Source organism: Mustelus asterias, chromosome 27 (assembly GCF_964213995.1).
Source record: "Mustelus asterias chromosome 27, sMusAst1.hap1.1, whole genome shotgun sequence".
NCBI classification, from domain to species: domain Eukaryota; kingdom Metazoa; phylum Chordata; class Chondrichthyes; order Carcharhiniformes; family Triakidae; genus Mustelus; species Mustelus asterias.
The window spans coordinates 29,176,304-29,202,619 of NC_135827.1; the positions used below are offsets into that span (position 1 = coordinate 29,176,304).

General features: G+C 45.0%; 1 protein-coding gene and 1 non-coding gene across 7 annotated transcripts in view; one reads left to right on the forward strand and one right to left on the reverse strand.

Moving 5' to 3' along the window:
- Positions 1 to 26,316, forward strand: part of cadm1a (cell adhesion molecule 1a) — a 455,101-nt gene that overhangs the window by 72,635 nt on the left and 356,150 nt on the right. The window lies entirely within an intron of this gene.
- Positions 21,319 to 21,510, reverse strand: LOC144480088 (U2 spliceosomal RNA). Its single transcript, XR_013495616.1, has one exon. It is a non-coding gene; the product is annotated as a U2 spliceosomal RNA (small nuclear RNA).

Genomic DNA, 26,316 nt, shown 5'->3' on the forward strand with positions numbered 1-26,316 from the left:
AGTGATTCCATAAGCATCAAAATCAGTTAAAATACAAATTAGCCGCCAAAGTCATGAATGGGAAGTAACCTGGAGTAATAAGACGTAAATAAGGGAAAAGGTTTCAGACCTGCAAATGCACTCAACTTCCAAATAGAATGAGCCTTCTGTGTAAAGACGCATTGTATTTAAAATGGACATTAGGAATAATTTCTTCTCATAGAATCACAGAATCCCTGCAGTGCAGATGGAGGCCATTTGGCCCATCGAGCCTGTACCAATGACAATCCCACACAGGCCCCATCCCCGTAACCCCGTGTATCCCTTATTAATCCCCCTGATGCTAAAGGACAGTTTAACATGGCCAGTCAAACTAACCTGCACATCTTTGGAGTGTGGGAAGAATTCGGGGCACCCGGAAGAATCCCATGCAGACACGGGGAGAACGTGCAAACTCCACCCAGACGGTGGCCAAAATTGAACCCCAGGTCCCTGAAGCTGTGAGGCAGCAGTGCTAACCACTTTTGATGTCTTTTAGCTTTGACAAAGGGTCACCTGGACTCGAAACGTCAGCTCTTTTCTCTCCTGCCAGACCTCCTGAGATTTTCCAGCATTTCCTCTTTTGGGTGCTAACCACCGTCTATGCCGCCTATGTTGGAAGAAGAATGGTTCTGAATGTGTGCAAGCCATGCAACTACACACTAATTGTTGACTCACAGGCTCCTATCCTTTCTTTCCCCAACCCTTAGGCTGTGCTCCCCCACCCACGAGTAATGCAAATTCCCCGGTTAATGGACGTTTTCATTGTGCCTTTGTTTCGAGCTGGGCAAATCCAAAGCCATTTTGTATCTGGACGTTTCCCCCTTCTATTCTAACCCAAGATAATTTGGCCTTTGGATTGTAAATTGATCACTGAGAGTGTGTTAACAGCAGCTTTTAAAAGTCGTGAGTAATTCAGGGGGCGGTGGGGGCGGGCAGGGATGCTTGCAATCTGTTGCTAAGAGCTAGAGTGTTGAACCAGTTTGAACACAATACACGGCTGGAACTTAGTGGTTTGTTCAGAATCAGTTGCACTTCTCCTTTTGTGCTACCTGGAATTCAGAAATGGAGAATAGGATAATGAATGTGAGCATAAAGCTGGGCTGTGTATGTCCTCAATCTTCAGTTAGAAGAGCCTTAAACTTAAACCCCTTCGGTGCCTCCTTTTTGAGGTAGAATTTGGGGTGGGGATAGTGGGCAGTTCTATTACGAGTATAAAGTGCTTATTCTTGTAGCTGACCCTGTTCTGCGAACTATACATCATCGACAGGGTAGATTCAAGAAAGAATGTTCCCGATGATGGGGAAGTCCAGAACTAGGGGGTCATAGTTTGAGAATAATGGCTAAACCTTTTAGAACTGAGGTGAGGAGAAACTTCTTCACCCAGAGAGTGGTGAATGTGTGAAATTCACTACTTTTTGAGGCCAAAACGTTGTGTGATTTCAAGAAGAAATTAGATATGGCTCTAGGGGCTAAAGAGATATGGGAGGGGAAATCGGGATCAGGGTATTGAATTTGATGATCAGCCATGATCAAAATGAACGATGGAGCAGGCTTGAAGGGCCGAATGGCCTACTTCTGCTTCTAGTTTCTATGTTTAACAGTTGGTGCCTTTTTATTGGGGGAGAGGGTATTACATTTTTGAATTTTACTCAACTGGGTTTTTGTCAAGGCACTGTCTTGCCATGCCATAAAAACACAACACGACCAGAACAGAAAAATAGGATGAAAGCAAAATACTGTGGATGCTGGAATCTGAAACAAAAACAGAAAATGCTGGAAAATCTCAGCAGGTCTGACAGCATCTGTGGGGAGAGAATAAAGCCAATGTTTCGAGTCTAGATGACCCTTCATCAGAGCGAGGAAAAATAAGAGCAGGAGTATGCCATTCGCCCCTTGAGCTTGCTCCATCATTCGATAAGCCTCCCATTAGGCAAAGATTTGGCCCCTCTGACTCTGGAAGCAAAGTGTAGGTGTCCACGGATGTGGGTGAGTGCCAAGGTGGTCTAGTTGGGAAGAACTGTCACCATTTGCTGGGATTTCATCCCAGTTGTTTTAGAAGTTGTTAGGCCCTCATGACCTGTCACCCTCCATGTTTAGTCACTCACACATTTACCACCATGGGAAAACCTTGGGAGCCATGAGGAGAGGGGGCAGCTCTGTTTTCTACTTGATGGTGGAGAAAAGCTCAAAGATGTTGAAAGCTTTTAAATCTTCCCGAGTAGTTAATCTCTAGAAGGAAACAGACTTCTATTCAGACATCATATCAAAGAAAGCTATTAGTAGCCTCTTTAAGCTGTAATTCAAAATGTAAAGTCTGAGCTCCAGGCTGAGGCAACTTTAGCTTTTGAAACTCAGCCAGCCATTCATAATGACATAATTATAGCCCTTGGGAAGTGTCAACAAAGATCTCTTCTGAAACTGCAGAACCAGATGCTACTCTGTTTCTAACCTGTTATTTTATATTATAAATGTATTATTTATAGAACGCTGGTTAGGCCACATTTGGAGTACTGCGTCCAGTTCTGGTCGCCGCACTACCAGAAAGACGTGGAGGCATTGGAGAGAGTGCAGAGAAGGTTTACCAGGATGTTGCCTGGTATGGAGGGTCTTAGCTATGAGGAGAGATTGGGTAGACTGGGGTTGTTCTCCTTGGAAAGACGGAGAATGAGGGGAGATCTAATAGAGGTATACAAGATTATGAAGGGTATAGATAGGGTGAACAGTGGGAAGCTTTTTCCCAGGTCGGAGGTGACGATCACGAGGGGTCACGGGCTCAAGCTGAGAGGGGCGAAGTATAACTCAGACATCAGAGGGACGTTTTTTACACAGAGGGTGGTGGGGGCCTGGAATGCGCTGCCAAGTAGGGTGGTGGAGGCAGGCACGCTGACATCGTTTAAGACTTACCTGGATAGTCACATGAGCAGCCTGGGGATGGAGGGATACAAACGATTGGTCTAGTTGGACCAAGGAGCGGCACAGGCTTGGAGGGCCGAAGGGCCTGTTTCCTGTGCTGTACTGTTCTTTGTTCTTTGTTCTTATTTTCTTTGAATTTGAAGAGCAGGGCATTTTTAAAAATAAAACTTGAACAGACCCTATCTGCCCTTCAAGAACCTTGACATCTACTTCATCAATTCATTAGTCTAAAACTGCAGGTTAAGAACCTTAGATTAGGCTCTATTTGAACTCGGCACCAAGTTCAAAGGCCCCTGCTAAGTTGTGGTTGCCCACCTGTGAACCATGCCCCACCCCCTTTCCCCAACCAGCCAATATTGGAACGGAGGGTGGGACTTCAAGGGTCAGTGGATTCTTCCCAGTTGGTGAAAGTCTGGCCCATCTTGTTACAATCTTGTTAGGGTGGCACAGTAGTTAACCCTGCTGCCTCACAGCACCAGGGACCCGGGTTCGATACCGCCCTTGGGTACCTTTCTGTGCAGAATCTGCACATTCTCTTTGTGTCTGCGTGCTCCAGTTCCCTCCCACAGTCTGAAAGACGTGCTGGTTGGGTGAATTGGCCATGTTAAATTCTCCCTCAGTGTACCCGAACAGGTGCCGGAATGTGACAACTAGGGGATTTTCACAGTAACTTCATTGCAGTGTTAATGTAAGCCTATTTGTGGCTAAATAAGACTTTTTTTTACAAACCGAGGTGATTTTCTGTTTACACAGTAACCCTTTCCTATCCCACAAAAAAAAACCTCCCTCCCCAACTAATTCGACAAGGGTTGAAGCATCAACAGAGTTTATTCTGCTGTCTTTTTCTTCTAAGGGAGACTCCTGATCTGCAGCGCCAGTGGCAGGGTGAAGCTGATCTTGAGGAGTTCCAATCTGGTCAATTCTCACCAACTAATTTGTAATGAGACTCATCCTGGCGTGAAAAATGTGACCTATTTCTAATGTATATCTCGGCTTCCCGAGCCAGCACAGATTGTGAATTCACAATCTGTTTCACTCTTCCTGATCATCAATCTCTCTCCCTCCTGTTTCCCCCCATGTTCACAGCAGTGCACGTGTCTTGGGACCGGAGTTGGTAACAATTCCAATTATTGTGTGGCGCAGATTCTGTGCAGTTCATGTGTTTGCTCTTGGCGCCGTTAATGGGTTGTGTAAGGATGTCCCTAAAATGGCAAAACGGGCATCAAAGCTTTCAATGGTGATGCACTCCGACATTTTTATCAGCTTATTATTTAAGCTTCTCTCACCTCAAGTTGGGCACTAAATGCAAATGTTTTAATTTCCACAATTGAATTAAGCGTAGAGTGAATCAGTTGCGGTCTCATTTCTGACTAATTGGCCATTTTGTTAACTAATTAGTGATCATCAGCTTTTGTGGTGAACATATTCTGTTGCATGTTTGATGCAGAAGACCACACTGTTCACTGCCTCCTGATGTGATCTCTCTGTTACTTAGAGACAGTCAGTAATAGCATTTTTAAAAATCTACTGGGAATGAGAACTCAAATACTCTGCAAATATTTAATTGAAAACTATGAAACTTAGAACTTTTAAGCTTCACAACGGCTAGCACTGCTGCCTCTCAGCGCGAGGGATCCGGGTTCGATTCCCAGCTTGGGTCACTGTCTCTGTGGAGTCTGCACATTCTCCCCGTGTCTGTGTGGGTTTGCTGCGGGTGCTCTGGTTTCCTCTCTCAGTCTGAAAGACGTGCTGGTGGAAGTTTATTTATTAGTATCACGAGTAGGCTTACGTTAACACTGCAATGAAGTTACCGTGAAAATCCCCTAATCGCCACACTCCGGCGCCTGTTCGGGTACACTGAGGGAGAATTTAGCATGGCCAATGCACCTAACCAGCACGTCTTTCGGACTGTGGGTTGGAAACTGGAGAAAATCCACACAGACACGAGGAGAACGTGCAGACTCCGCACAGATAGTGACCCAAGCCAGGAATCGAACCCAGGCCCCTGGCGCTGTGAAGCAGCAGTGCTAACCACTGGGCCACCATGCTGCCCTTGGGTGCATTGGCCATGCTAAATTCTCCCTCAGTGTACCTATACAGGCGCCGGAGTGTGACGACTAGGAGATTTTCACAATAACTTCACTGCAGTGTTAATGTAAGCCTGCTTGTGACACAGATCTATAAACTTTAAAAAAAGCTTCATTTTATTTTTTAAAAACCCTCTAAAACATGTATTAAATCAGATTTGTGAACTTGACCTGGAAGAGTTATGCAAAATAAAACACACCGAGGTCTAACTGCGTTCATGATTGAGGCTTATTCTAATTAGTTGGGTTGAAGAGTTGCACGTCGTGTATCTTTTGACAGCTTTATTTGTCTAATGGATTATAGAAGCCAGTGTTTTGACATCCGCGCACTGCCACTGTTGCATTCCACATGTGATCAAAACACTGAATCTGTTTCTGTGACCTGGAAGTTACACAATGGAGAAAATCGTTTGTATTTTTAGCCGAATGATGCAAGTTTTGAACTTGATTTCAGCCGACCCTCTGCATTGAACCCGGACCCTTCTCCAAGTCTGCAAAAAATGCTGCGAGTTTTTATTAATTATTGGGGCAGTCGGTGCATTATTCATTCAATCTAACGACTACGGGGATGTAACCTTAATACCGCAAGTGCGCTGGTCATATCTCGACGCTGACAGCTTACATGTCGAACTGCAGTGGGAAATGTTGTTATCCTTGGCAAGCAGAAACTGGCAAGGATTGTCTGCATGTGGTCAGAGTGGAGTCAGCCACAGCAAAATCCCTGGGCCAAACACATCCAGATGTGCCCAGCAGTCAACTGCGAATGCACACCACTGCTTTTTGTAATCCGACTCTGCTCAGCCAGCACATCCAAAGCTTTCCCCCTCCTTGCTTCATAAACTGGGCACAACGACAAAACAGTGGCCACTCTTGATAAGCATTGAGGAGGACTCTTCCCATGTGTTTTGTGATCCTGTGGAGATAAAGATAACATTTGAATTTTCTAGAGTCTTCTCGTGTTTTGGGCAGCACGGTGGCACAGTGGTTAGCATTGCTGCCCCACAGCGCCAGGGACCCAGGTTCAATTCCGGCCTCTGTTTGCTCTCTGTGCGGAGTTTGCACGTTCTCCCCGTGTCTGTGTGGGTTTCCTCCCACAGTCCAAAGATGTGCGGGTTAGGTTGATTGGCCATGCTAAATTGCCCCTTAGTGTCGGGGGGATTAGGAGGGTAAATGTGTAGGGTTACGGGAATAGGGCCTGGGTGGGATTGTGGTCAGTGCAGACTCGATGGGCCAAATGGCCTCCTTCTGTACTGTCGGGATTCTTTGATTCGAGATGAATCGACACTGATCGTCCAATTCTGTTCCAAGGATGAGACTTGACGTTAAAATAATTTCTGACCTTTTTGTTTCCTAACTTTGAAGTAAAGCAAAGTTGGTTGTTAAATTGCTTAAAGTTTTTCAAAGTTTATTTATTAGTGTCACAAATAGACTTGCATTAACACTGCAGTGAAGTTACTGTGAAAATCCCCTAGTCGCCACACTCCGTCGCCTGTTCGGGTACACCAAGCGAGAATTTATCATGGTCAAAGCACCTAACCAGCACATCTTTCGGACTGCGGGGGAAAACTGGAGCACCCGGAGGGAACCCACGCAGATGTGGGGAGAATGTGCAGACTCTGCACAGACAGTGACCCAAGCCGGGAATCAAACCCGGATCCCTGGCACTGAGAGGCAGCAGTGCTAATCACTGTGCCACCGTGCCGCCCCATTTGCTTGGCAGTGTAGAGGAATTTGATTTTATTTTTTCAAAGCTCAATTTCAGAATGCTTTAGTTTTGGCATTGAGTGGGCCGTTTGAACTTGCGAAAGGTTGCTTCATGCAGATTATGGTTCACGACCTCTGAGATGTGGGGATGCCTGACTGATTGAAAAGCTGGTCTGACTCCCTGCAAGTTACAAAGATGAAATTGAAAAGTTACCAATTGCCGCAATGGAACCGACCAGGGCAGCAGATCAAACGCGCAACCCGAACCAGCGCACATCCTTAAGGCGGACCCTGAAAATCGGAGTCCCCGGGAATGAGGGCAGGGATCCCAGAATTGGGTTTCGTTGCCATCTTCATCCCTCCACGGAGTTTCCCTGACTCCATGTATAGAGCTCATTCTGGTTTGTTTGCCTTTTAAATGGGGGAGGGCGGGGGGAGAATGCAGATTAATTAATTTTGCTGAACACCTGCATCCCATATGGAGGTGCGATCCCTTGTAGCCACCTATGGCTCACCACTTTCTCCTGTGATTCCAGCTCTGACATCTCATTGTTCCCATATATTGTTCCAGCAAACTCATAGGAATATGGGAAATAGGAGCAGAAGTTGGCAAATTCAGCCCTTCAAGTCTGCTCCGCCATTCAGTCAGACCATGGCTGATCTCTCCCTGGTCTCAAATCCACCTGTCCCCCATATCCCTTTTTCTATTAGAAATATATCTATGTATCTTCTTGAAACCATTCAACAATTCAGACTCCACCGTGCTATGGGGCAGCGAGTTCCACAAGTTCACCACCCTCTGTGAGAAGTAGTTCCTCCTCATCTCTGTTTTAAATGTATCACCTCTCAACCGATACCTGTGACCTCATCTTCTAGAAGAGGAAACATTTGGTCTATATTTACTTTATCAATCCCTTTTTAAAATATTATATACCTCGATGAATGTTTTTTCTCCCTCTGCACTCTGCAAGCCTTTGATCCAAATAGAAATTGAGCTAATTTATGACTTTAATGTCATCTCCAAACCTGTCTTCAATTCCAGATCGGACCACAACATTTTCCATATTGTCCATGTGTTTTATTTTCTTGTATTTTTTTTGAGCCTCTCTCCTCATTCCATACTTGCACATCCTTTCTTCCTGATGTCACAAAGGGTTTCTGCATTACTTTGGTTACATGATTCCAATCATGCTTTCATTCTGGGTTAATCATGATATAGAATTTCCTTCCTGTTCTTTGTGTGCCTACAGTACAGTGGCCGCTAGCGCGACACTCATACACTTCAAGGTAAAAAACAAAGAATGTTGTAGATCACCGTCAACATCCTGGAGGATAGCATTGGCCAGAAACTTAGCTGAATCTATCATATAGATTCTACAATTAATGGAGCAGGTTGGAGAGTGGGAATTCACCTCTTGACTCCCAAAGCCCTTCCACCATCAACAAGATGGCATGTCAGCTACAACTCTCACCCACTTTTACTGATGCACCATAGAAAGCATTCTTTCTGGTTGTATCAGAGCTTGGTATGGCTCCTGCTCTGCCCAAGACCGCAAGAAACTACAAAAGGTCATGAATGTAGCCCAATCCAGCACACAAACCAGCCTCCCATCCATTGACTCTGTCTACACTTCTCGTTGCCTCGGCAAAGCAACCAGCATAATTAAAGACCCCACGCACCACGGACATTCTCTCTTCCATCACCTTCCGTCGGGAAAACGATATAAAAATCTGAGGTCACACACCAACCGACTCAGCTGCTTCCCTGCTGCTGTCAGACTCTTGAATGGACCTACCTCGCATTAAGTTGATCTTTCTCTACACTCTCACTATGACTGTATCACTACATTCTGCACTCTCTCTCGTTTCCTTCTCTATGAACGGTATGCTTTGTCTGTATAGCGTGAAAGAAACAAGACTTTTCACTATTTTAATACATGTAGCAATAAATCAAATCAAAGACACATCACAGTTGCTACCACTGCTGCCTCATAGCGCCAGGGATCTGGGTTCAATTGCCGGCTTGGGTCATTGTCTGCATGGAGTCTGCACATTATTCCCGTGTCTGCATGGGTTTCCTCCGAGTGCTCCAGTTTCCTCCCACAGTCCAAAAGATGTGTTGATTCGGTGCATTGGCCATGCTAAATTCTCCCTCAGTGTAGCCGAACAGGCGCCGGAGTGTGGCGACTGGGGGATTTTCACGGTAAGTACTTGTGACACTAATAAACTTGAAACTCAAGTCAGGGGTGTGATCGAATACTCCCCACTACCTTAGATGAGTGCAGCTCCAGTCCTCAAGTGGCTCAAAACCATCCAGGAGAAAGCAACCCCTTTGATTGGTGCACCATCCACCAACTTAACCCTTCATACTCTCCGCCATCGACACATAGTGGCAGTGCTGTGTCCCATCTACAGGATGTCCCATAGCAACTCACCAAGGCTCCTTTGACAGCACCTTCCAAACCCACAACCTCCACCACCGAGAAGGAAAAGAACTGTAGCTGCACTTGAGCACCACTGCCTGCCAAGTTCCCCTCCACCATCCTGACTTGGAAATATATCGGCCGTTCCTTCGCTGTCACTGAGTCAAAAACTGGGAACTCCCTCACTGCTCGACAATCACCAGGCAGGACTGTTCTCTTCCTGTGGGGGAGCACTTCAGCGGTCACAGGCATTCAGCCTCTGATCTTCGGGTAAATGTTCTCCAAGGCAGCCTTCACGACGACACGACAGCGCAGAGTTGTTGAGCAGAAACTGATAGCCAAGTTCCGCACACATGAGGACGGCCTAAACCGGGATCTTGGATTTATGTCACACTATCAGTAACCCCCACAGCTTGCCTCCTGGACTTGCAGAATCTCACTGGCTGTTCTGTCTGGAGACAATACACATCTCTTTAACCTGTGCTTAATGCTCCCTCCACTCACATTGTCTGTACCTTTAAGAACATAGAACATAGAACATAGAACATTACAGCGCAGAACAGGCCCTTCGGCCCACGATGTTGCACCGACCAGTTTAAAAAAAAAAAAAAAAACTGTGACCCTCCAACCTAAACCAATTTCTTTTCGTCCATGAACCTATCTACGGATCTCTTAAACGCCCCCAAACTAGGCGCATTTACTACTGATGCTGGCAGGGCATTCCAATCCCTCACCACCCTCTGGGTAAAGAACCTACCCCTGACATCGGTTCTATAACTACCCCCCCTCAATTTAAAGCCATGCCCCCTCGTGCTGGATTTCTCCATCAGAGGAAAAAGGCTATCACTATCCACCCTATCTAAACCTCTAATCATCTTATATGTTTCAATAAGATCCCCTCTTAGCCGCCGCCTTTCCAGCGAAAACAATCCCAAATCCCTCAGCCTCTCCTCATAGGATCTCCCCTCCATACCAGGCAACATCCTGGTAAACCTCCTCTGCACCCTCTCCAAAGCCTCCACATCCTTCCTGTAATGTGGGGACCAGAACTGCACACAGTACTCCAAGTGCGGCCGCACCAGAGTTGTGTACAGTTGCAACATAACGCTACGACTCCTAAATTCAATCCCCCTACCAATAAACGCCAAGACACCATATGCCTTCTTAACAACCTTATCTACTTGATTCCCAACTTTCAGGGATCTATGCACACATACACCTAGATCCCTCTGCTCCTCCACACTATTCAAAGTCCTCCCGTTAGCCCTATACTCAACACATCTGTTATTCCTACCAAAGTGAATTACCTCACACTTCTCCGCATTAAACTCCATCCGCCACCTCTCGGCCCAACTTTGCAACCTGTCTAAGTCTTCCTGCAAACTACGACACCCTTCCTCACTGTCTACCACACCACCGACTTTGGTGTCATCAGCAAATTTGCTAATCCACCCAACTATACCCTCATCCAGACCTGGTTGGTTGTAGAGATTCGCATTCTAATCAGTATTCTGTAACTTGATTTTGTGTCTCTGTGCCCTGTTTGAGAGCAGATTTCCATTCCATCTGACGAAGGAGCAGCGCTCTGAAAGCTAATGGCATTTGTTACCAAATAAACCTGTTGGACTTTAACCTGGTGTTGTTAAAACTCTTACTGTGTTTACCCCAGTCCAACGCCGGCATCTCCACATCATAACTCCCTCCCTAACAGAGCTGCTGGCAATCAGATGGACTGCAGCATTACTTGAAGGTTCTTTGCCACCACCATCTGGTCATTAGGGATGGGTGGTGAACGCTCACGTTCCATGAATGGATTTTTTTTAAAACCAAGGGAAAAACAGAAAATGCTGGAAACACACAGGCTGCGTGCTCACCCATTTACAGCTTAGATAATGGACCTGTACCAGGAGCGATGCTCACAAAACCGTGTTTCCTGCATTTCCTGGTTAGGTTTGGTTTCCAAGCATCTCCTGTGTTCTCTACTTTGTAACCAGAGGATAGAAGAGTATTACGCTGGCTGCCATTGTACTATAGGTACATAGAGCAGAACTCAAATTAAGGCTGCCTGGTAGAAGCCATTTGCCAGTGGCATACTAATTCGGCGTTCCCATGGAGAGAATTGGCAGTTTGAATAACTTGAAATGTGTTCACTGTCAACTAATTTTGTCTTGACGTTTTAAAAACATTATTTTGTCATTATTCTGTCAAGCAACAATAGTTTGTCTATTCCAGTGCCTAACAGTTAGAACATAGAATGTTACAGCGCAGGGACAGTCCCTTCAGCCCACGATGTGCCGAGCATTACCGCCAAATTAGACGAATCCCTTCTGCCTGCCCTTGGCCCATATCCCTCTATTGCTTGCATATTTATGTGCTTATCTAAAAACCCCTTGAAGAACAGCACAGAGATTAGCACTGCTGCCTCACAGTGCCAGGGACCCATGTTCGATTCCTGGCTTGGGTCACTGTGTCTGTGTGGAGTTTGCACATTCTCCTCGTGTCTGCGTGGGTTTCCTGCGGGTGCTCCGGTTTCTTCCCACAGTCCAAAGATGTGCAGGTTCGGTTGATTGGCTGTGCTAAATTGACCCTTAGTGTCAGGGGGACTAGCTAGGGTAAACGCATGGGGTTATGGGGATAGGGCCTGGGTGGGATTGTGGTCGGTGTAGACTCGATGGGCCGAATTGCCGCCTCCTGCACTGTTCTATGAAACTCCCCGATTGTATCTGCCTCCACCCCTGGCAGTGAGTTCCAGACACTTACCACTCAATGTTTTTTTTAAAAAAACTTGCCCCCTCACATCGCTTTTGAACTTCCCCCTCTCTCCTTAAGTGCGTGCCCCCGAGTATTAGACATTTCAACTCTCGGGAGAAGATTCTGACTGTCAACCCTATCTGTGACTCTGATAATTTTATAGACTTCTATCTCTCCTCAGCCTTTGCCAGAGAAAACAACCTGAGTTTATCCAGCCTCCTTATCGTCCTCTAATCCAGGCAGCATCCTGGTAATCCTCTTCTGCACACTCTCCAAAGGCTTCACATCCTTCCTGAAATGGGATGACTAGTATGACGGCAGGTGTCCAATTTACAGCATGAATATCTTATGTCCACATGAACTATTAGGAAAAAGCGAGCAGTCATTTTGTGGTACAAGTGTGATGCTGTATGGTGGACAGATTCACTGGAAAATGTTCCCATTGTATTTTCTTTATAGAACAGAAGACTTAAAACGATTGTGTTTGATAGGCCTCTGTGAAGTGTGGCTATTTTTGAGGTAAGAGTTGGCCAATGAAGGATTTTGGGCAACCGCACAGTGTGTGAACACTTTAATACCTAATCTCTGGAAAACATGTGTGGCTTCATAATACACTGATGTAGCTAGACAAAGAATTCATTGGAACCCACGGAACCCAACAACAGAAAATAATTGAATTATTCATTCCGAGGAAGATGCAAGCATCTATAGTTGACCTTCCTACTTTCATGTACTGATTTTGCTCACCTCTGGAGAATAGTGTAGCTTTGCTGACATCCACATTTTTATTCTTGTGGAAAGCACTTAACTGGGGAGAGCATTGAACATCCAATGGATCTGCACAGTTTAACTGTACAATTTAACAAGACTCCGTGGCCTATTCCAGTAGAACATGAAATACATGTTAATGCTTCATGCGGATGCGGAGAGCTCAGACTGCATTTAAAGTTCCAGTGATCACCATCTCCTGTGTTGGCGACTTCAAATGAACAGTTAATCAGAATTGATTGGGAATTGTGGAGTGTTCAAATGAGCCATGTCAGCTATCTGGGGGTGCCTAATCACAGCCACGCAGCAATGCTGAATATCCCTGAAGAAATGGAAGAAAGGGGACAGATCAAAAGGCAGAGGGAAAAAGAAATTAGACTGGTTGGGATAATTCGCATTTTGATTACTTGGGTTTGGCAAAAGATGAAATAACCTTTTTTTTTTACCTGGTGCCTGACAGCAGGGCTTATTCTGAGAAATGTGTTGATGGGCAGCAGATGGAGTTATTTCTTAGATACGCTGCTGTGACGGATTGCTTTCCCAGGTAATAAGTTCTCCTAATTTAGGATGCAGGTTTTTTTACCTCTGTGTGTCATCTCCAGAGAGGAGAATGATTAATCACTATGTCTTTGATGTTACACAAGAGGCAGGGCACTGGGACTTGTCAGGAGTGCTATTACATTAGGGAATTTGGGTGTCTGATACAAAAGAGGTGGCCAAGATGTAGCTTGACATTTGCCGAGGCCCATGGTTACCATGGGAACGCACGGATTTTAATTTTTTTTTTCCTCGCTGCAGATAAATAAAACTGAGTTGCATGGTGCTAATCTAATTGAGGGGTTCAGACGCCCGAAACTCCAAGCACAAAGCTCATCTGGCTTAGCTTCAAAACCCTGCAGTTTGCAACCTTTGGTATCTTTTCCCTGTGATGTGTTCGTGTGGGGGTGGTGTGATGGGTTTCTGCTCCTTAACACACATGTCCTCAGTGCAGTGTGACTTTCACAGGAGGTTGGAATGCCTTGTGATGGAGTATTATTGCAACAATACTTCCACTTCAGATACTAGTCCTGGTTTGTGTCATGACTTTCAGCAGGAGACTCCTTCAAACCTGGCCTTCTGTCTCATGGTGCAATGAATTCTAAATTCTGTCTGTCCTAATGTGAAATCTGGTGTCAGATGCTCCATAATCTCATGTTTACTTGTGACTACTGGTACACAATTAGAGTTTGTACACAAGATCTTGTGTTTGCATAATTTTTTGCCAAATCTCAATATTAATCTCAATGTGCAATCACTACCTGTTGCAAAAAAATCAATTGTTATATTTTAATCTACTTTCACTGTAGACAAACAGCCTGTAGAAGTGTCTGCTTTCAATGCTTATCCACTTGCTATGCTTAAAGAACAAAGTTCAGTACAACACAGGAACAGGCCCTTTGGTCCACAAACCTGCGCCGACATACAATACGGCATGGTGGCACAGTGGTTAGCAGTTCCTGGGTTCGATTCCCGGCTTGGGTCGCTGCCTGTGCGAAGTCTGCACCTTCTCCCCGTGTCTGCGTGTGTTCACTCTGGTTTCCTCCCACAGTCCGAAAGACGTGCTGGTTAGGTGCATTGGCCATGCTGAATTCCCCCTCCGTGTACCCGAACAGGCGCCGGAGTGTGGCGACTAGTGGATTTTCACAGTAACTTCATTGCAGTGTTAAAATAAGCCTATTTGTGACAATAAATAAACTTAAGAGAATTTTTGCCTCTACAAAAAGATACAAAAGTCCAAGGTCATGTACCAACTGACTCAAGAACAGCTTCTTCCCTGCTGCCATCAGATTTTTGAATGAACCTACCATATATTAAGCTGATCTTACTGTAACACTACATTCTGCACACACTCCTTTCCTTCTCTATGAATGGTATGTTCTGTCTGTATAGTGTGCAAGTATCAATACTGTTCACTGTATCCCAATACATGTGACAATAAATCAAAATTTAAAAATCAAATATCCCTATATTTCCTGCCTATTTGTGCATCTGTCAAGATGCCTCTTAAATGTTGCTATTTGTATCTGCATCTACCATCTCGTCTGGCAGCGTGTTCCAGGCACTTACCACCCTGTGTAAAAAGAAAATGTCTCTCATATCCCCTTTAAACTTAAAAGTTAAAGTTTATTTATTAGTCACAAGTAGGCTTACATTAACACTGCAATTAAGTCACTCTGAAATTTCCCCCTTTTTACCTTAAACTTGTGTCCCCTAGTAATTAATATTTCTACCCTGGGAAAACTAAATTCTAAAACCTTGGCATCAAATCTCGGATATATGAGGAGAGATTGACAAGGTTTGGATTGTTTTCGCTGGAACTCAGATGAATGAGGGAGGAATCTCATAAAGACTTATAAAATTCTAACAAGACTAGATAGGTTGGATGCAGGGAGGATATTCCCGTGATGGGGGAGTCCAGAACCAGGGGTCACAGTCTGAGTATTCAGGGTAGACCATTTAGGATGGAGGTGAGGAGACATTTCTTCACCCAGAGTGGTGAGCCTGTGGAATTCATTACCGCAGGAAGTAGTTGATGCCAAAACATTGAACATGTTCAAGAGGCGGCTGGATATAGCACCACGGGCGAATGGGATCAAAGGTTATGGGGGAAAAAACAGGATTAGGCTATTGAGTTGGATGATCAGCTATGATCGTAATGAATAGCAGAGCAGGCTCGAAGGGCCAAATGGCCTCCTCCTGCTCCTATCTTCTATGTTTCTGTTCTACTTTTGTAAAGTTCATAACAGGTTTCTGTTCACTTTGTAAAGTTTTAAAATAAGACTATTTTGATGCTGGTCTGGGTTAATATATGACAACTCGACCGCTTTCCCTCTAACTAAGATTTGATCTCTGGTTATTGGAATCTAGTTCTGCCTCTGAGGTACAGTTTTTCATACATAATCGGTCATTGAGGCTGTGGTTATGGAGTTGACTGCAGAGCTGCCCAGGGGATTTGGGCCCAGGGAAGGGAGGGAATGGAGAATAAATTTAATACCTGGCCTGGGAAACCTGTGTCGTTTTAGAAAAATGGGTTTTTGCCACCCACTTGTAAAAGTAAATGGATTGAACCTGTGTGCAAGTGGGTGTGTGCAAACAACCTTTGCCTGAAAATGACTGTACACCAAGTATAGAAGGGTTGATCAGGTCAACTCGGCAACTCGCGTCATTTTTAGATTGTGTTTATGGGGTCAGGAACATGGTTGCACGTTTCAAGAAGAAAGCAGTTAAACAGGAAGAGTATGGAGTGTGGCGTACTGAGATAACGTGCACAAGACTGCTTCTGATCTAACCAATTTGCTTGTTTTTGCGGAACATTTTTTGGCGTGCAAAATGTTACTTTTTTGATGGAGCAGGAGGGTTCGGTTTGCTGTATTTCAGCCTTCCACGAGGGACTGTTATCATTGGTGAGACAATACATTTCCTATGTCCTCAATACTGTCTTGAATAGCCTTGACATCCTGGTACAATATTAGTGTGCCCAGGCTAAGTCGAGGACCCATTTCCTGCCCTAATGATATGCCTGCTATTGGATTCAAAAGAACAAAGAAAAGTACAGCATAGGAACAGGCCCTGAGGCCCTCCAAGCCCGTGCCGATCATGATGCCCTAACTAAACTAGAAAAAACCCATCTGCCCTTACTCGGTCCGTACCCCCTCCCTATTCATCTACCAATCCAGATGCCTCTTAAATGTTGCTAATGTGCCTACTTTCAACAACCCCTCTGGCAGCGCGTTCCAGGCACCCACCACACTCTGCATGAAAGACTTCTGCCGCACATCTCCCTTAAACTTTCCCCCCTCACCTTGAACCTGTGCCCCCTTGTAATTGACACTTCTACCCTTGGAAAAAGTCTCTGACTATTCACCCTGTCTATGCCTCTCATAACTTTGCAAACTTCTATCAGGTCTCCCCTCAGCCTCCGCCTTTCCGGTGAAAACAATCCTAGTTTATTCAACCTCTCCTCATAGCCAACACCCTCGAGACCAGGCAACATCCTGGTGAACCTTCTCTCCAAAGCTTCCATGTCCTTCTGGTAGTGTGGTGACCAGAACTGCACGCAATATTCCAAATCGTTCTGTACGTTGATGGCATTCCTTTCTTTGAAAGGAATAGTGTAGCACTCGGAAACGCAAAATACTGTGGAAATGTTAAACAAAAGCAGAGAATGCTGAAGACACTTGGTAGCAGCTGTGGAGATAGAAACATAAGAGTTGCTGGGGATTTTGTGGAGTCTGCAGGAGTGGGAATTGTAGCGTGCCGGAAAACTTAATGATGCAAAATCACAGCTTTCCAATAGCGGTAAGACATAAAGTTGGAGGTGTCCTTGCAGCTGCGGCCAGTTTCTACTTGTTAGACATCTGCGTATCATGAATACATATCAGTGTAAACCATTTTTGAATTGCGCCCTACTTTCATAACCAGGTCAGCGGCACAAGCGATTCACGTGGTACCCTTTCGAGGTGACATGTGCCAGTTGGTTTTGTGGGAGTTCACACAGGCCTTTGATGCTGGCGATGTGGGGTGGGGGGATTCCGAAGATACCGGTGATTAAGGGGGGAAGGGGGGCAGCCTTTGATCATTCAGCAGAAGGTACTCTTCAATTATAGACAATGAAATGAAACAAAACTTCAACAGATAAATCAAAGAAAAAAGGTTTTGTAAAGAAACTTCATTACTCTAACACTTGAGGCCTCACCCTGGGCCATTCTAAGCAATTTAACAATTTCCACCAGGTTCTTATTTATACTGAGTCAGCTGGTGAGCTGATCATCACATCATGTTGTCATTGGTTGCATAGTTTATTGGGTCAGCTATACCATTGGTCACACTACAACAGATCCAATGTTATCATCGGTTATGTTCTAACATTTGCTGCCAGGGGTTGGGGGGGACATCTAAGGTTAATCTGAGATCAAGATGTCCTTCTGAGGAGCTCGCCTTGCTGTCATTAGGCCCTGGCGCCTTTCATCGCACGAATCACCCCCTCCCTTCAAAAAATGACCAAGTGGGTGGGGTTTGCAATTGGGAGTTCACCTACAATATTTCAACCATCCTCAGAGAGTGACCTCAGACAGTGACCTTTCCAATGCATGGAGAAGAAGGCCAACTGATGTAAGGGAAATTTAATCTTGGAAAACACCCATGCCACCTCTGTGTTCTCAATAACTCCTCATGTTAGTGGGGAAGTTTGGCTGTGGTGAGGAGCTTCCCTGTTTGTCCAAAAGTGCTTACTGTAGACCACCCATTGCTGTGGCGAATGTTGTTCCTCTGTTTAAGAAAGGGAATAGAAATGACCCTGGTAATTATAGACCGGTTAGTCTTACTTCGGTGGTTGGTAAATTGATGGAAAAGGTCCTTAGAGATGGGATTTACGACCATTTAGAAAGATGCGGATTAATCCGGGATAGTCAGCACGGATTCGTGAAGGGCAAGTCGTGCCTCACAAATTTGATAGAATTTTTTGAGGAGGTAACTAAGTGTGTTGATGAAGGTAGGGCAGTTGATGTCATATACATGGATTTTAGTAAGGCGTTTGATAAGGTCCCGCACGGTCGGCTTATGATGAAAGTGAGGAGGTGTGGGATAGAGGGAAAGTTGGCCGATTGGATAGGTAACTGGCTGTCTGATCGAAGACAGAGGGTGGTGGTCGATGGAAAATTTTCGGATTGGAGGCAGGTTGCTAGCGGAGTGCCGCAGGGATCAGTGCTTGGTCCTCTGCTCTTTGTGATTTTTATTAATGACTTAGAGGAGGGGGCTGAAGGGTGGATCAGTAAATTTGCTGATGACACCAAGATTGGTGGAGTAGTGGATGAGGTGGAGGGCTGTTGTAGGCTGCAAAGAGACAGAGATAGGATGCAAAACTGGGCTAAAAAATGGCAAATGGAGTTTAACCCTAATAAATGTGAGGTGATTCATTTTGGTAGGACTAATTTAAATGTGGATTACAGGGTCAAAGGTAGGGTTCTGAAGACTGTGGAGGAACAGAGAGATCTTGGGGTCCATATCCACAGATCTCTAAAGGTTGCCACTCAAGTGGATAGAGCTGTGAAGAAGGCCTATAGTGTGTTAGCTTTTATTAACAGGGGGTTGGAGTTTAAGAGCCGTGGGGTTATGCTGCAACTGTACAGGATCTTGGTGAGACCACATTTGGAATATTGTGTGCAGTTCTGGTCACCTCACTATAAGAAGGATGTGGAAGCGCTGGAAAGAGTGCAGAGGAGATTTTCCAGGATGCTGCCTGGTTTGGAGGGTAGGTCTTATGAGGAAAGGTTGAGGGAGCTAGGGCTGTTCTCTCTGGAGCGGAGGAGGCTGAGGGGAGACTTAATAGAGGTTTATAAAATGATGAAGGGGATAGATAGAGTGAACGTTCAAAGACTATTTCCTCGGGTGGATGGAGCTATTACAAGGGGGCATAACTATAGGGTTCATGGTGGGAGATATAGGAAGGATATCAGAGGTAGGTTCTTTACGCAGAGAGTGGTTGGGGTGTGGAATGGACTGCCTGCAGTGATAGTAGAGTCAGACACTTTAGGAACATTTAAGCGGTTATTGGATAGGCACATGGAGCGCACCAGGATGATAGGGAGTGGGATAGCTTGATCTTGGTTTCAGATAAAGCTCGGCACAACCTCATGGGCCGAAGGGCCTGTTCTGTGCTGTACTGTTCTATGTTCTAGCATTGTCAACAAATCTCCCGTGCACACCGCCAGAACTTAATATTTTAGCATAATCTTGGGGAAAGAAGGGGGGGGGGGCACTCCCAGTTGCACTGTCATCAGGAATGGCGCACAAGTGTCAAACACCACCCCCAAGCCCCCTACCAACACTTCCAAGTTTCTGACTTCTAAGCAGAGCTGAGAAAAGTTTGAGATGTGATGGATTATCAGTGAGTGTAAAGGGGGAAGTAGTTGGGTAGGCGAGATTGGGTGGAGGACAGAACCGATAAAACAAGAGAATTTAATGGCACACAAAGCCGGTAATGGGATAAGTAAAGAAGCAAAAGATGAGATGGACACAGTAAGGACTCTCTCAACACCAGGTTAAAGTTCAACAGGTTTATTTGGAATCACAAGCTTTCGGAGCGCCGCTCCTTCAACTGAGACATCACTCGCCTGATGAAGGAGCGGCGCTCCGAAAGCTCATCATTCTAAATAAGCCTGTTGAACTTTAACCTGCTGTTATGAAACTTCTTACAGTGCCCACCCCAGTCCGACACCGGCATCACCACATCATAGATGAGGTGCGAATGCAGATGTCCAAAGCAAAGGGATTAGTGAAGAAAGAAGAGAGAACATTGAACCAACAAAAATCCTTGAAATAAAATGGAAGCTGGGATTGTGATTTAGAATTGTTGAACTCGATGTCGAGTGTAACATTCTCTAACCTTACTTTAGTTTGTATCTACTGCAGAAGTTAGTCGCCTCAATTAACTCTCTTCGGGAGATCCAGATAGACTGTATTTGAATGTGATTTGAACTCACGGTGGATGGGGACAAAGCAGCAGTTGGCGTTTCATGAATTTAATTAACAGTGAATTGTTTTAAGAAGCTGACCATCAGACACCACTCGGAAGCGAGTCTTTCCGAACTATCTGTTCCTCAAAACCGACTGGCAGCAGCAACACAATCTGTTGGCGCCGTGTTGCCTCAATTTAAACTGGGATTTGATTTCTATGTCTCCACGTTCCTGCAACTTTTTAACTCCTTGTGTACTGTGATCCAAGGCAACAGCAGATTAATTCTAAGTTGGAAATGCTGGAAAATCTCAGCAGGTCTGGCAGCATCAGTGTGGAGAGAATAGAGCCAACGTTTCGAGTCTGGATGACCCTTTGTCAGAGCTGAGAGCCAAGAGAATCAGTGGAGATTTATACTATGAGGGTGGGGTCGTGGGATGGAATGGAACAAAGGGAATGTAAATGAGGGGACAGAAGGCAGAGAAAGTGCTACAAAGTGTCCATTAAGTGATCAGAATGCGTGAATGGCAGAACAGAGGTACAGCTTGTTAAAGGATTGCCTGAGGAATGTGGCAGTTGCCCTGGGTGGGGGGGTGGGGGGGAAGAGATGGAATGGAAAGTGGAAAAATGGATGTGAGAAAGAAGGATGATAAAATGGATGAATAGGATGAAATAAAATAAATGGGGTAATGGTGGTGGGGGAGAGTTCATGCTCCAAAGTTGTTGAACTGGCTTGGGTGACTGACTGTGTGGAGTTTGCGCATTCTCCCCCTGTCTGTGTGGGTCTCCTCCGGGTGCTCCGGTTTCCTCCCACAGTCCAAAGACGTGCGGGTTAGGTTGATTGGCCACGCTAAATTGCCCCTTAATGTCAGGGGGTTAGCAGGGTAAATAAGTGGGAATTTGGGGATAGGGCCTGGGAGGGATTGTGATCGGTGCAGACTTGATGAGCCAAATGGCCTTGTTCTGCACTGCAGGGATTCTATGATACATGTGACTCCAGAGCCACAGCAAGACTCTCAACTGCCCTCTAAACAAGGATTTTTTTGTATTTTTATTCCAATTCAATCCAATCAAAGTCCAATTCAGAGTCTCAACAAGTTGAGACATTCCCGATCCAAGCTGACAAGACAGGGCTCTCCACCTGTCTTGGGCTTGATCTACATGATCCAAGCTGATTGGAGTAGGCATAGCTCCTCCTCCAAGGCTTGATCTCATTTGCGTCTTAGCCAAAAGGCCGAGATGCCGCTTTTAAAAATTGCTTCAAATGAAGCTAAAATGTAACCTAATGACTTCAACCAAGCACAGCATGTCGATACTACACTTGATCTTAGCCAAAAGGCCGAGAAGCTGAGCAATAAATGCTGGCCAGCCAGCGATGTCCATGTCCCATGAATGAATTTTAAAAAAACACTGATGCCCCACATGGTCGGATGACCTGTTAACATTTATAACCCAGCCTGACATGGGCAAAGCATGGTACCCGGCTGGGGGTTTGTGCGAATGTTTCTTGGCATGCATCGCAGTCCCAAGAGAGACGGGGAAGAGAAACGTTTGGGCTTACTTGAAAGGTTCAAAGTCGCCACTCGCCAAGTACCGTATTGTCAAAATTCCCGTGACCATGATCCTTTCGGCAAGAAAGCGAAGTGCAGCGGATACTGAAACATGGTTCACTGGGTCGGTGAGGGCGGCGCATCAACTGCCTGTGTTTTGAGAGTCTCCTGGTAACAGAATGAGACTACTTTGTTGGGTTGGGGGGGGGGGCGCTGGGTCTTCCATCAAACACAAAGTAGGAGAATCGATGGCATCTGCAATTTGAACTTTTGACTTGATAAAACCACGGGTGGGAATCAACGCAGATCCCACTGTGTGGATTCTTGGTGCAGTAAAAATAATTGAATTCTTCAGTGTTCTCAATTGTGCTGTAAAATGGCTTAATAAGGAACCTAATCATGGAAGATGTGTTCCTACGGCAGAGCAATTTGCTGCAAAAACCAATGGCAAAGGTGAAGAGGCACAGAAATAGATCCAAATTTCCCATGAATATGTCATTCCAGCTCTGCACCTGCTGTTACTGATAATTTAACTGTGGGAAGTCGAGGCAAAGCCGCCATTTTGGGGTTCATTTAATTGTCCCATGTGACCAGTTAGAGATGCACTGTGTTTCCTGGCTTTATTTCCCAATAATCTATTACTAGATACCTTTTTAGTATGATTTCATGCAGTTTTAAGCACTGTACTAGATTGCTGCCACTTTCTTTGCTGATATTTTTAATACCTCCAGCAGCATCCAAGTCCTGGCCAAGCTGTGTTAAAGCACTGATTTTTAATTGGCCTTTTTTTTTAGGTTAACTGCTAAATAAATGAAGCCGTTTTAAAGAATGTGTCAGACGCAATCGAATCGAGTCCTGAAATTGTATTGCAAATAAAACAGCTTTGCAGGATATTTTTTTTAAAAAGAGGTTATTTTGGATTTTAGTAATGAAACACTGACTTACTTAAAGACACCAGAGGCTGCATGAGCTATCCGTGGGCAGCACGGTGGCACAGTGGTTGGCACTGCTGCCTCTTAATGCCAGGGACCCGGGTTTGATTCCCGGCTTGGTTCACTGTCTGCGCAGAGTCTGCACGTTCTCCCCGTATCTGCGTGGGTTTCCTCCAGGTGCTCTGGTTTCCTCCCACAGTCTGGAAGATGTGCTGGTTAGGTGCATTGGCCATGCTAAATTCTCCCTCAGTGTACCCGAACAGGTGCCGGAGCGTGGCGACTAGGGAATTTTCACAGTAACTTCATTGCAGTGTTAATGTATGCCGACTTGCGACACTAATAAATAAACTTAAAAGCTATCTTGAATGTCCTTTCCCCACATTATAAAAGTAGAAATGTAATATGTTTAAATGGAGGCATAAGACACAGTGGTCCATGTATTTTGAGTCCTACTTTGGTTCTTGGTTCTACTAACGTGCTCACACTTCCAGCTCTGCTAATGCAGTTTACGACTTTTTGAATTTGTTTGAATTGTGGCCTTGTAACTTGATGTCAGCTATCTTGTTGCAAGGCTTCTGTTTGTTTAATTGCTTGTTTAATACAGTATGAGAACTGCAAGCTTTTAAACAGTTGATCCTAACTGTGCTAGTCCCCTCAGCGATTTGAAGAGGTAACTCAACAATTATTCATAAGCCTGTAATTTCACCGGAGAATGTTGGTCTAAACTGGGATGGCACAGTGGTTAGCATGGCTGCCTCGAAGCACCATGAACTCGGGTTCAATTCCGGCCTTGGGTGTCTGTCTGTTTGGAGTTTGCACGTTCTCCCCGTGTCTACGTGGGTTTGCTCCAAGTGCTCCGGTTTCCTCCCACAGTCTAACGATGTGTGGGTCAGGTTGATTGACCTTGCTAAATTGTCCCTTGGTGTCAGAGGGATGCGTGGGGTTACGGGGATAGGGCCTGGCTGGGATTGTTGTCGGTGCAGGCTCGTTGGGTCAAATGGCCTCCTTCTGCACTGTAGGGATGGTATGATTTGGATTGCATCTGAGTTTGAAGTCTCTATCCCAAGATTGATCACCCCCTTGAAACCATGTAGTGAACTGTGTCCCTGCTGAGTAAGAATAATGAATTCCAGTGACTGGGAATATTCCATCTGTTTCTCTTCTACAAATCATTTGTTTCTAGTAATATTACTTGTACTGCTCTGGTTTACTCATGTCGACTGTACTGTCAGTGTTCTGCAGTATTTCTATTGAATGGGATATTGTGGAGGGTGAAGTGTTTATCGGTAAACAGTGGTGTAAAATGGATGAACTACTACGGAAGGCATTGCTGCTTTTATTAAATCTGTCGCAAATCAGAAAGGACTGAACATTATTGTTAATTGCTTAGTGTGAGGGGGACGACAATGATGTGGAGAGAGGAGAAGTGTTTGTCCGTATTAGTGAAGGCATATGACAGGAATTGGCCGCCATGTTTTCTTTTACCAGCTCCATTGGAACGGAAACCTGGATGGATGGGCGGCACAGTGGTTAGCACTGCAGCTTCACAGCGCCAGGGACCCAGGTTCAATTCCTGCTCGGGTCACTGTCTTTGCGGAATCTGCATATGTGACTGCATGGGTCCGAAAGATGTGCTGGTCAGGTGGATTGGCCATGCTAAATTCTCCTTCCGTGTACCCGAACAGGCGACGGAGTGTGACGACTAGGGGATTTCCACCGTAACCTCATTGCTGTGTTAATGCAAACCTACTTGTGACACTAATAAATACATTTTAAAACTTGGAGGAAAGTACAAGTTTGGCTTGTGTTTTTGGGGGCGGTTAATCTGGTCTCCAGGCGGGTGAAGTAGCAGACCTGTCACAGTGGAAGCTTTTCGGTGTCCATTGTTGAAGTGGGAGTTAAAGTCCTTGAAACAGTGCCCAAGTGTCATATGAACAGGGTTTGAGAATGCTAATATTTTACTGGTGCTTTTTTGTAACAATGTGCAATAAAAAATAGAGTAAATTGAGATCAAATTTAATTATTCCTCCTCCTCTTCCTAACGCATATTTACATTTGCTGTAAAAGTGAAGCTTGGGATTTATTTTTGAGGAAGAGCTCAGCATAGGTGGGATTGAGAAGAATTATTGATAATATTTCAAACGCTAACGCTTCATAGAATCACAATCCCTACAGTACAGAAGGAGGCCATTTGGCCCATCGAGCTTGTGCTGACAACAGCCCCACATGTTTACCCCGCTAATCCCGCTGACACTAAGGGGCAATTTAGCATTGGCCAATCCACCCAACCTGCACATCTTTGGATGGACAATCTACAATGATGAGTGATGAGTCTCCTACAGATAGGAAACATATTGGCCTTTTAGGAGATGATTTAAAAGGTGCTGTTCACGTTTCCCAGCTAGGAGCTGGCCTGGTTTGCTTATCGTTTCCAGAAGAGAAAATTTGACAATTGGCAACCTTTAGGCAAGAAACGACTGCTTTCCTTGTGTTCTTAGATAAGTTTTATTTTTATTTTTTTTTTGAGGATTACTATGTTGAATTTAACATTGCCATGATAAACCTCTGCTTGTACCATTCATGCCCCCCAATAGGGTGTGGATTTCCCATACAGATGATATGCTGCTGTTACCTTGCTTATTACTGTGTTAGCCTAGCGAAGGACATGTACACAATTTGGTAATGCAGTTAGTAGAATTAATGCACTTGGAAGCAAGAGGATTTTAAAAACAATTTGAAGGTAAAATATATATGTGGGGGAATTTTATTAAATATATATGGTTCAAAACCAAGGACTGCAGGTGTTCGGAGTTACAGCTGATAAAGCCCCCCCCAGCGAACAAGGTAAACTTTAAACACCATTGTCACTTGCGGATCCTCGCTTTTCTATCACTCCCCCAATTGCAACTGTGTCTTCAGCTGTCTAAACCATAGTTCAGTCGGGCAGCATGGTCGGTGCAGGCTTGGAGGGCGGAAGGGCCTGTTCCTGTGCTGTAATTTTCTTTGTTCTTTGTTCATAACCTCTGCAATTCTCTTTGCTGCTACTTTCTGTAAAATTGACCAACTCTGACCAAGCTTTTTGACCCCTGTCCCAATGTCCATTTTGTCAAAGCTTGTTTCCGAGCACTTGTGAAGTGCAGCGAAATGCCACTATTGCCCAGCTTTGGGATGGCACATGCAGCTGTTTTCTCTGACACTGGGTGCAGTCGATCTCCTCCCTCCAGTGATGGGATGTGAAGCACATCTTCTCTTTCCTTCAGTGCAGAATTGCTGGAAGAAGATCCATGGCGGGGGGGGGGGGGGGGGGGGGGACGAGATGATAAAGTTGCAGCTAATGATCTGCATCGAGTCCTCATAGCAGTATACTTTACGAATGTGGCTGTCAGCGTTTATTATATTTCTTTTGAAATATTGCACTTGTTGTTTCTAAATTTTTGTTTTGCTGACTGAGACGTAGTGATTTCTCATTTCTAAAAAGCGAGACTCGCATTTATATTACACTTTTCATAACCATTGGACGTCTCGAAGCTGTTTACTGTCAATGAAGTACGTTTGAAGTTTTGCCACTTGTAAGAAACTCCAATTTACGCAGAGTGGTCTTTCACAAGCACCCATGTGAGAATGACCAGGTATGCTTTTTTTTGTGATGTTAGTTGAGGGATGCAAGTTCACTTT